The sequence below is a fragment of the Lissotriton vulgaris genome, chromosome 7 (assembly GCF_964263255.1).
Source record: "Lissotriton vulgaris chromosome 7, aLisVul1.2, whole genome shotgun sequence".
NCBI lineage: Eukaryota > Metazoa > Chordata > Amphibia > Caudata > Salamandridae > Lissotriton > Lissotriton vulgaris.
In genome coordinates, this window is record NC_141695.1 from 1,430,748,679 (window position 1) to 1,430,761,535 (window position 12,857).

Genomic DNA, 12,857 nt, shown 5'->3' on the forward strand with positions numbered 1-12,857 from the left:
CACTTCCCACTCACAAGACAGTTTGACCGCCCTTATAGATGCTAAACTGAAATTTAATAAGCAGTCTACTGAAGATGCTTCCTTATTTTTGTTGAAGTCTAGTGCAAAGTTTTATGGGGGCAAGAATAAGGCAGGGAAACTTTTGGCTAATTATTTGAAGGTTAAGCACAATAAGTTAAATATTGAAGCTATCTTTGATAGTGATTCTGTTCTCAAACATAAAGACGATGATATTTTGTCAGAATTTTCTCGCTTTTACGCTAATCTTTACACTTCTGACACTCACCCCACTGCTTCCACCTTATCCACTTTTTTCTCTGACATTCGCACTCCTCCCACCTTTCCCCTTGACCTAACCTCTTTAGAATCCAATATTTCCCAGCATGAACTACTTACAGCCTTATGACATCTCAAAAAAGACAAAGCTCCTGGACCAGATGGTTTCACTGTTGAGTTTTATCTTCAATTTTCCAATTTTCTTCTACCTAAGTTACATTCCCTTATTGACTCATTTGTTACCTTGGGCACATCCTCTGGCACCTTTTCTGCTTACATCTGTCTTATTCCTAAAGAGGGTAAGGATGCTAGACATTGCAAAAACGATAGAGGTTAATATAGATTATAAGTTATTCGCCAAAGCACTTGCGGCGAGGTTAGATCCTTTTTTGCCAGATCTGCTCGGCCCGGAACAGTCTGCATTTGTTAAAGGGCGTTTTATATCTGACAATACCAGACTTTTCTTTAATGTTCTATCTAAATCTCCACACATCCAACACTCATTGGCAGCAATTGCATTAGATGCTGAAAAAGCATTTGACAGGGTCGAATGGCCATATCTTTTCCACACACTAAAATGGTTTGGTTTTGGTCCCAAGTTTATTTCACTAATTTCCTTCCTTCATTCTAACCCTAGAGCTGCAGTTTGCGCTAATGGTTTAATTTCTTCCTTTTTTCATTTAGCCAGAGGGGTCCGTCAGGGCTGCCCCCTTTCTCCGTTTCTCTTCAATTTGGCTTTAGAACCCTTCCTCTCTAAACTTCGTCAAAATCCTGACATCTCTGGTTTTCAGACTCCTCATTGTCATATCAAAGTTCAAAGTAAGCTTTATTCGATTTTTCAGTTAAAATCATAAAAGCACTACAAAGACATTTATACATACAACATTTAAAATGACATGTGCATAGTCAATACAAGATAAACGCTTACTTGATCATTAAAAAACATTTCATAAAATTCATAAACACCATAAAAAGCAAGCATTTCATTAGTGACAGATAACAATATACCACAAGAAGATAAGTTAATGCAATGATTTTCTATATGTTATTACAGTTTTTAAAAAACATGAGACGGCGTAAGCGACATGATCTCCTTCTAACTGTAGCATTTTCAGGTATCCTGGTCTACATTTTCGTAACCCCCATCGTTTTAATAAAGGCATCAAAAATTGTTTTCTGGGGTTCGTATATAACTTACAAAAAAACATAATATGAATATTGGACTGCACCGATGTGCTGTCACAAGGGCATATTAGTTTAGGAGAGGACCAGTCATTAAGGTTAGGTAAGGTAACCATGCGGAAGAAGGAGCCCAGACGTAAGCGGGTCAGCAGCATTCGAGGGTATGGACTCTGTACCAGGACGAGGTAAGTTTGGAGACCCTCGGTTGGTGTAATTGCCTGGTAATTTAACACTGTGCGTCTTAATTTTTCACTGTGCCATCTGGCAGTTTCTAGATGGGTGGTTATCATTTTTTTCAAGGCTGATCTTGATAACCCATCTAGAGTTGTAGGGTTATCAAAAAACTCTGAGTGGCCTAGTTCAGTGAATGTGGATCTCACATAAGATAACCATTTAACATTAGCTGCCCCCTCTAGGGCTAAACAGTCTTCAATAAGGTCTCTGTTAAATTTAGCTTCATGTGTAACCCAAACCTTGTGCCAGAGCAAAATGGGGGACATCTTAATGATGTCATTAAGATATGTAACTCCTACTTCAATGTGTGACATATACGTAGATGTGCTTTTAGCCATTCCCAAAAGATGACAAATAAATTGATTTTCACAACTTTGTAGGGTGTGGTCTTTCTCAATACCCCATATGCAAGCACCGTAGGTAGCTGTGGATACGCATTTAGCTCGATAAATCTGGATCAGCTCTTTAACAGGCTTACCCCCAGTTTTATCGGAGAAAGCGCGCAGCGCACCTATGGTTCGGCTATAAGCCAGCTTCCTGGCAGCTATGGCTGCCTGCCAGCGACACCGTCTGTCAAACAAGATTCCCAGATAACAGAATTTATCTGTTGTGGCAATTTTTTGGTTATCTAGGAATATAGTGCAAGGAGTTCTATTGATCTTCTGGGTACAGGGCATCGTGAAGGTTTTTGAGATGTTTACTCTGAGACCTCTATCCCTCATATAGCACGTAAACTTATTTACTGCCCGTAGAAGGCCGACTTTAGTCTGGGACATTATAGCCGCATCGTCGGCATATAATAAAATTGGGACCGGGGAGCCCTTAACAGTAGGATAATCATTCGGTAGGGTTGAAAGGTACTGGCCAATTGAATTAATATAGTATGTAAAAAGCAATGGAGCCAGCATACAACCTTGTCTCACCCCTCTTGTGATCGGGAATTTCTCTGTGCATTCCCCATGTTTCCCATACCTAACTCTTGCCCCTGTGTCTTTATAGAGCTCTTTAATAAAGGTAATGATGCGGTTGTCGATGCCCATTTCTCCCAGTGTTGCCCACAGAAAGGCGTGGTCAACACAATCAAACGCGGAGCTGAGATCGATAAAAGTTATAAAAAGTGCTCCGCGTTTGGCATGTGTGTACTTGGAGACAAGAAGGGACAAATTTAGGCACTGTTCTGTTGTCCCTATTCCTTTTCTGAACCCATACTGTAGGTGGGAAACCACATTATGGTCTTCCTCCCAGAGTTGAATTCTCTTTAGGACTATTCTTCCAGCCACCTTCATAAGGCCATCCAAAAGGGATATCGGCCTATAACAAGTAGGGCCGTCCCTGTTACCTTTTTTAAATATAGGGACCACAATAGCGTTGGTCCAGGTATCAATAAACCCACTCTGATTTCCCTTATTTAAAACATTAGTGAGTAAGGGAGCCCAAAAGTCCGGTTCTGCTTTATAAACATCCACCGGCATGCAGTCTGGTCCTGGGGCTTTGCCTGGTGCACTTTCCCTAATGGCATTGTGGACTTCCTGAACGGTGAATAATAGGTCAATGGGAAATGGGTGGGCTGGGGAATGCTCTGTGACACTATTTTGTTGTCCCCTTTCTTTCAATGAACATACCCCGGCTAATGATGTACTTTCTCCGGGGATGGGATGGTTGTACAGTTGTCTAAAATGACTTACCCACATTTCACCCGTTATGGCTAAGTCCATGGTGTTATCGTTGTCCCTTGACTGATATAAAGATTTTACCACCCTCCAGAAGGCAGAGCTATTCTTCTGCCTCGATGCCTCCAGTAATGACTCCCATGCCTCCTTTTTCAGGGTCAACTTTCTTTCTTTAATGGATAGTTTATATGACCTCTTGGTCTCACGTATTAGGTCTGGGTTTTTTGGAATTAAACGCAGAGCTCTTTTTAGGTCTTTCAGTGCAGTAGTGCACTTGCTATTGAACCACCCTTGGTGCTTTTTAGTATTCCCTTTAGGTGCTCGGACCAACACATTTTTAATGTAGTGCTGTATTTTTGAAAAGGCAACCATTACATTCTTTGGGTCATTGTGTTCTTCTAGGCATGCTGAAACATCAGCAGCACACGATGTGAGCACATTTTGGAGGAACACTAGGGGCTGTATCTTTTCCCATTTAACAACATATCCGTTGGTTTTAGTTAGATTGATCTTATGTGGATAGGTGCGTGCAGTCGCTTTCTTACTATGGTGCCCTGTAACATTTACACCGATGGTCAATGGGTAGTGGTCACTCAATAAGTCTTTCCCAATTTCCCAGGAGCTTATGAATCCCGGGATAACAGGGGTGATTAGGGCAAAGTCTATTGTCGAGTTACAACCTCGACCGATAAAGGTTGGCTCAAATGGGACAGGTGGTGAGCAGATCCGATTTACAAAGGAAAAGTCAAAATGAAAAACAATATCATTAAGGAGAGACCCCATCTTAGTGTGGGAGAAATGTATGGGACCATCCTCCCCGTAGTCTGACAGTCCGCACAAATCTGTTTCATGAGACGGGCAGATGGTACAATTAAAATCCCCCACCCATACAATCATTTTTTCCCCTACAAGTTCTTCTGCCAGTCGATTGATACAAGTCAACATTTTTGCCATAGTAGGCTCCATCTCATTGCTTAACATATTATTAAAGAAGTTCACTAATATAATACTATGAGTAAGGCCCCACTTGAATGATAGTATTTGGAAACACTGGCTGGAGAGGAATTTGCCCACTTTGACATCCCCTGTATTGTCATATCAAACTCGCTGCTTAAGAAGATGACATTTTACTTTTCATGTCTAACCCTACTATTTCTATGCCCGCCTTTCTCCAGGAAGTCCATAATTATTCTGTGATTTCTGGTTATAAACTGAACAATATATATGCCAGCCCATGAGGTCCCAGTAAGGATTTATAAATGTAAGTTTTCCCTCTGTAATTCGACTGGCCACCCTTGCATGCCCCATACAAAGGTCGCTTTTGTGTATTTCTCAACTCCAACCTCTGGTTGGTTCCGCAATTTTGACGAGCACTTTTTCTAATTATATATCTGCCCTCTGAACACGCAGATAAAATATCCTCTGCGTGTTATTTGAATTAGGCTTCTAAGATTAGAAGCTTTGTCTGAGCACTCACGTATTGAGATAGCTTTTCCCTGGGCGCAGCACCCCATTTTTTTAAGATTATATTCCTCAGGAGTAATTACTCCTAATTATAACATTGGTGCATGTTTGCTGAGAGTACATGTATTTTGAAAAATGTCACAATAGTCACATTTTAAAACAGATTTGTTTTGTTTCTTCTTATTTTTCAGACTTTTTGTCTCCCCTTTTGGGGTGAGACTTTTGGAAGACTTACCCAATATAGGAAGTCTACACTAATCAGGTTGTATTAGTTTTTTAAATGTTTGTTCTCTTCTCTACACCCTAGTTTTGGACACCCTAGTGAGTGCCCATTAAGGGATATGATAGAGTGTTTTGGTCCTGACGAATGCTGAGCCGATCCTGGGCTCCCAAGCAGAAACATGTTGACCATTTCTGTTTTCTTGTCACTTTAGTGAGGACTTATTGGTTCAAACTAACTCAACCAATCACTAGTCCTTTATTTTGCACTGTTTTTACTAGAGTTAGAGCTACCCTCTTAATAAAATTATTGTGTGATGAGTAGCCCGCACTCTTTTTAAAGCACTTTTCCATCACCAATTCTGTTTTTTCTAATCTTTTTGGACCCAATGAAGACAACTGGCTACCGACCTTCACAGGCGGTGCCTGAGGGTTCTTTTTCTTCACTGAGCACGTGCACCCTATTTCTTTACTAAATTTCAATATTTCTAGACGGTGGTAATTCCTTTTCTGTCTATTGACACAAACTGGTTTTGTGTCTTGTTCTTTGTTATTTATTTAATTCATTTTGACACTCTTCTGTTGATTATAATAAATATAAACTGAACAATGACAAGTGTGAAATTCTACCCTTAACAAAATTTACCTTTAAACCTGATTTTGCTGCTTCCAATTTTACCTAGAGTCCCTCTCATATTAAATATTTAGGTTTACATTTCACTCCACTAGTCGCAAACACGGTTTCCCTCTGTCTTACTAAATGTATCCAAAAACTTACCGATTTAACCACAAAATGGCATCCTCTTTACCTTTCCTGGTGGGGACGCCTTGACACTATTAAGATGATGCTGTCCCCCATAGTTCTATATACCATATCCAATATTCCAGTTAACGTCCCAGCCAAATGTTTTCGAAAGATCAACTCAATCCTTTATACCTTCCTTTGGAACAAAAAGAAGCCCAGAATGTCCATTCCAGGATTAATTTGTCCTAAATTAGAAGGGGGTGTTAATTTTCAAGACTTACCTGCATATCACAAGGCTTTCCTTCTGTGGCAAGCTTCTTTATGGCTGTGTGACCCAGATGGTATCTCTCCTTTATGGGTATCGCTTGAGCGTCTCTCCCTTTCTCCCTTCTCTTTTGCCGAATACCTTTCTTTCTCACGCAAACCACCTAGTTTATCTACCCCTATAATTAAATTCACTACTAAATTGCTCCTCTTCTCCACCCCTGATCCTCCTGTTACACTCGCTGAGTTTCTCAATTCCACCATTTGGCATAATAAATATCTATTGATTAACAATAAACCCTTTTACTGGAAATCCTGGAGGCAGAAGGGTCTTACCTGGATCTCTCAGCTCTTCTCTAACTCTACTATTCTATCCTTCCCAGCTCTTAGTCTCTCTTTCAACTTACCTGCTTCTTTTGCTCGACAATATTCGTTACTTCATATGGCAGTCATGGCACAATACACTCATTTTGTACAGTTCCCATCCCACCATTCCCCTCTCACCCTTGCTTTATAACTCCATTCCTTTCTACATACTACCTCCAAAGCTTCTATCATTTACAAGCACCTTCAAACTGTAGACTCTGTCAGCCCGAAATCCAAGGTAGAAGAACAGTGGGAATATGATTTTGATACTTCTTGGCCTATTGCTTTGTGGGATAAGATTTGGACCAAACTCCCCAAATCATCTAGGACAGCGAACATAACTCAAACTCTTTTCTTTATATACAATAGATTGCTCTTTACCCCACATACTCTGAGTAAGCAGTTTTCCGTAGTATCGGACATCTGTTGGTCCTGCTCTGCCCCACATGCTACCTTATTTCACATGTTATTTTCTTGTAAAATTGTTCATGCTTTTTGGCTACAAATTTGGTCCCAAATCAACTTGATCTTTCACTCTCACATTCCCTTTTCTTTTACTCACATTTTTTTAGGAAGTACCTCCCCTTGTTGGGATGATGTTGCGCGTAATGTTAAGATTGTTGATTTACTGATAGCTGTTGCTTTTCAACAGATTACAGCTAATTGGAAGAATTTTTCAAACATTTATTTCAGGGCATGGTGGTATAATGTTTGCCACAATCATAGACTGGATACTGCTTTTGTATTCCCTATCCATTTGGCAACAAAACGTTTGGACCTTTGGCTTCCTATCACCTTATACCTCGACGTGTGTGCTAAACGTTTATTTCACTTTTGCCCTACTCAGCAGGAAGTCGCTAAACCTCCTTGATTGACCTATACGTTCCCTTTTCTTCATTACCCACTGTATTATCTTTTCGCTATTATTTGATGCATTCAAATTCCTTGTATGTCATTTTGCTCATTTGGAGTTTTCTGTAATTACTGTTTTACTGCACTGCCTTGTTTTACTTGCTTGTTATCATTTTCCCTTTTATTGTTTTTTCCTCATTGTAATGACACCCTTTATTTGATCAATAAACTTTTTTTGAACTGAAAAAAGGATGGCGGGTGGACAACCTGTCACAGATAGGACTGCCCGACAGGGTGCAGCACCCGCAGCAATGCAAAAAAGGGACACCGTGCATATCCCTGCACTACGTGGCAGACACCATGCGGTGCCTGCCACATGGTGCAGGAATATGCCCCAGTGCCCACAGATGAGGGCCAGGGTGGAAGGGCTGCCTGTTCATGCCTGGAAAGCCAGTGATGTTCCCTGCAAAACGGCGATTTCCCCGCTATCGCTGGAATTTTTATCGCCCTGGGGAAACGCATTGTTAATAACGCGCTATCAGGGCGATAAATTCCAGCGATGGACGGCGATAAATAAAAAAGCGCTAAGCGCGCTTTGCGTTATTTATCGCCGTTCCTAGATAACATGCCCCTGGGTTGGTGGAAATGAGCAGTGCTTTTGAATATTTTTATTGATTTCTATAAATTCCTACATGACTCTTTTGGCTTTGATGGAATTGCATGCAGTCTTTGTTTTTGTGTTGAGACCTGTGCATAGGGAGGCTTCAAGAGCAAGTGGCATGGACCCGTGGATGGTCAGGGGTATTCAAACCATCCACCAGGGTAATTCAACGGGTCCAGTAAGACAAATTAATGTATCCCTTATTGGTTGTTTCTGCTGCCAAAAAGGGTTGCATTAATCAATTTGTTTATTGATGAATTTCTATTGTGGAAGCCCGGTCTCAAGCACATTAACCAAACTTTGGCTATGAGAATCTTTAAAAAATGTCTATTTGCAATTGATGCTCTTCAGCTGGCTGCTTTTTGGGAATGCTCTTTTTACTCTCCTTTCACAGATTGGCCACTACTGTCAGGAGAAATGTTTTTGTTGAATGCCAAGAAGACTATAGTAATGATGGTCAGTGCCAAGCATGTATTGAGGTGAATTCCCCATTTTAACGAGGTCCTCGTATAATTAATAAGGCATTTTAGTTTCCGGGGGAGGGTCAAATTTGCTGCAAATAGTTTCTGGGGTCCCCAGCTGACCAAACGTGCATGTTCACTTTCCCAGCTAGAATGCGAGACAATGGGGCTCTTGCAGAGATTTAGCTACTTTTTTTTTAGTCTGCATCCTTGACAATTTATTTTGCCATGCAATAATTGTTAGGAATGGCATTGCTATTTTTCTTGCGGAGACTCATATAGTTCTTAGGACACTATTGTGATACATCCACCTGTGGATGAATACCCCAATGGACGCTTACGTCAAACTTCTTTTTGAAGTGTGTGCATGAGACCATACTGTTTCTTTGGCTGTGTTCCGATATGTTTAAGTGGAGGCTGAGAAGCTGTTCTGGGGGGGTACCTACGGAGTTAATGCTAAACCAGTCTACCCTATTCCTTGTGATGTTTAAGAAACATACTGGCAGCAAGTGAAAGGGAATTTGTTTATAACGGTGGAACACTGGATCCTAGGGTGTGTCTCCTCCAATCCAAATGAACATGTCAATGGAAGTACTTGATTGCAGAGATTGTACCACAGAATATAGGGCACAGGAATATTGTGGTATTATAATATCGTAAACCAAAAAATCAAGGGAAAAAATATCAAAAGGTAAGTCCATACAGAGGAAGCATACATTTACTATGCTAACGACCCATAAATATATAAATATTGTCAAGTGACATATATGTGTAGTTAGGTATAGAAAATCTATACTTACTTATCTTTGAAAGATTTTCCCTCGATATTCTGTCTACGGGATTAAAGTCCCACTATATTTTCCACTCAACACTTAGGTGTGAGAAGGTGGCCTGGTATATGCTGTCTACTATTTAAAGTGGGTACCCTGCACCAGTCCACATGACCCTTATGATATATGAGGTCAAAGATAACCTTATTGAAAGCTATCCTAGTGGTAGCTATGGAGAGCAACCTTCAGGCTTAATCTTGAAGGAATGTAAAGCAGCTTGTTTTACCAGAATATAACCTACTAAATGACTAAATGAAAGGAGAACCACACAGTGTTTATATAAAAATATGTATTTATTATTATAACACTCTCTGCTAGTCTCTATGTGAAACTAAGGCACAAAGCACATAATACTGAGTCAATAGAACATTAGTAAACAGCACAATCCACAGCAGGCTCCAGGGGAGACCGAACCATATACTAAAAAAATGGTATAACAGAAATGTCTTGCCTAGACACAGTGCCTAGAGCACGTAGAATTGCTGGGACCCAAGGAACCACCCAGAGGAGTGACACAGGGAGCCCACGGAGGACCGGTGCACTGAGAAAACACAGACTCGTGCTCCGTACAACTCTATGGGAAAGTCGCGGTTACAAATTTAAAGTTTAAGAACACTTCTAAGATGACTTCGAATGAACCCTTAGGAACATAGGAGGTTCTAAAGCCAACCCACCAGTGAGTACTGAGGTACCTGTGTTACCTATCCCAGAGGAGCCAGGTGCATAGGGGTCAAGTGGTGTCGGAAACCTTTGTCGTTTTCAATGGAGAGATGCAAAGAAGAACTGCTGCCAGGAAGGCGAAGAGTGTCCAGTAGAATTCAAGCCTGGATTCAAGGTGAGAGGAACCTGAAAGCAGAGGGAGCAGAGTCTGGGTCAATTCAGGTGACCAGGGGCTCGGTAGTTGAATGCCCACTGATGTTGGGTGCTTCAGGTGTGAAGAAGGGTTGCTTGACTCTGCAGCCTCGGGGACCAGGAGATGTCAAGGACAACCAGAGTCCGGAGGTGAGCTGTCCCAAGGATGTTGAGAGCTGATGGGTCAATGTCCGGCTGGACCACAAACAAGCCTTGGCAAATGCAACCCAGGTGTTCAGAGGAAACAGGTTACGGTGTGAGTAGTATAAGGGACATACCATCCATCACCATTCATTTTTTGACAGGTGGGAACGCCCCTGGTAGTGACGTAGGAGCCGGAAGTCCCGCCTCGGAAGTCCATCCCCGGAACTCCCTCCCCGGAAGTCGGGGTCCGGAAGTCCCTGGCCGGAAGTCCCTGGCCGGAAGTCCCCGGACGGAAGTCCCTGGCCGGAAGTCCAGGGCCGGAAGTCCAGGGTCTGAGGGCGCCCCCCCAGAGGGGCAGTGGTGAAAGCGGGGCAGGTGTAGGGTGCGAGTGCCCTTCACACAGGAATTAATGGATGTGTGTCAAGGGGTGTAGAGTGATGGTGTGGGGTACCTAGGGCTAGCAGCAAGGCCGCCAGTAGAACTTACAGGGGTGTTTTAGGGTTGTGGGATGGATGAGCAGAGACTTACCTCTGTGCGCCATGTTTGTTGGGTCAGCAGGGACATGCCTGGGCAAGCAGGGAACATGTCTGGGTATGTCCACTGGCTAATAGAGGCTGCAGCCTGATGTTGCTTGAACAGCGTCGAGGTCCATCTGTGGAATGGGAGCCCTAGAGTGTTTCAGGGTCTTTTTTGGGAGATAGGCCAGCCCCCCAGGAGGCGTGCCTGTTGCCGATGGAGTTCCTGAGTGGTGACCTGAGGCGTGGGGGCGTGCCATAGGCAGCAGCGGGAAGGAAAGCCATTGGCCCTAAAAGAGGAGGGAAGTTAGGCCATTGGATTGCGATGGTAGTAATTTTGCCGCCTACTTTTAAAAAGTCTATGGGCGAAAATGACAGCATTTATGAAAATAAAAACAAGGGTTATGCAATTGTGATTTCTTTTACATATGTGGTAATGTATTTGGGGTGATAAACATGGTCATCTTGTAAAGCAGCAGCAGGGGATTGGCAACATGTCCAGGCAGTGTTCTGTAACATGTTGGACTGTGCTACATCAGCCCCAGACTGCTAGGGTGCCTGTGCAATATCTTGCACAACCTAAGTTTAAAGGGCCTGGTGTAAAATGATTCCTATTGTGAAAAGGAAAAAATAAATACATATTTTAAATGTCTCTGATGTAAAATGATGTCTGTTCTGGAGACCAAAATAGGGGAAATAAATAAAAACACCCTCTGTGCAGTTGTCATTTCTTTCTTTCTAAAGGAACTTAATGTTTGAGGGATAATAAACACGGGCCTGTATGTAGGGACAGCTGAGGGGCTGTGAAACAGGGAAATGCCTGTTTCTTTAACAGGGTAATGTGCGGTCACAAACCTAGACTGTCAGTTCCATGGTGCAACATAATGCACAGCCAAAGTTGAAATGCACAATGTAAGTGACCATTACTATAAGAAAACAAAATAAACGTTTTAAAGGTACTGATGTAGAATGATACAAGTCATGAAAAGGAAAATAAAATACATAGTGATGACATGTGTTGTGTATTGTGTTTTCTTTCTAAGTGAGGGTAATGTGTTGGAGTTTATTAATAGGGTCAGTATGTAGGGCAAAACCTAACACACGCCATTCTACACCACACCAAATCGCAACATCCTACACATTGTACCACCGGATACAAGTATACTTATACCAGATTATAACATCCCACACTATATACCAAGCCATATCACATGCTATCATATTGTCCCCCACGTACCCATCAACCCCTCCCTTAGTTCCCTATGGTTCCACCACAGACTACATCACACCATGCAGTATACATGCCATCCAAATACCACAACTATCTTTATATAGGAGCAATTACATGCAACATCACAGCACAGCAGGACTATACAACAACAAAGTTCACTTAGTACATATCACCACACCGCACCACCGAACACACCAACATACCACACAAGACAATCTCATATTGCACCACTCCACTTGAGTCTACCTCACTACAGCCCATTATATCATGTACCAACATATTCCATCATGTCACATCATCAATTTTCAACACCACCTCTCTCAGTACCATACCACTCTCAATACACACACAATACCATACCATGCCACACTTTCTCGGACTTTGGCACTCCATATCAATGCGTCTCACGTTAAAGGTCTGTGTACCACATCACCAAATGCCACATAACACCATACCTCACCTTACCACACTAAATTGCCATGTAATTACTATACAATTCAATGTAGTACAATAGCCAAGAGCACACTTGACTCCCCACACCGCCCTATACCACCCACTGCAACACCACATCAGTCTAAACCATACCTACCTGCTTCTTTACAAAAGTTACATCAAGACACAAGTCTGACACAGAAAAGGAGGGTGTTCAACACCTAGTATAATCCATCTATCTATTATGGCAAAACTCTTCCTGTCACTTTGCCGCCCCTCACAGCACCCTTGTTGACTTCATAACTCCACACAGGACCATACAGTCTATGGTGTACAACACAACACACCCTACTGTACCACAACACCACTCCCTATTCACCATACCACATATGCCACATAGCAACACTAAATCTAACACCACACTAATGCACACCACACCAATCTACACCACACCAAAAC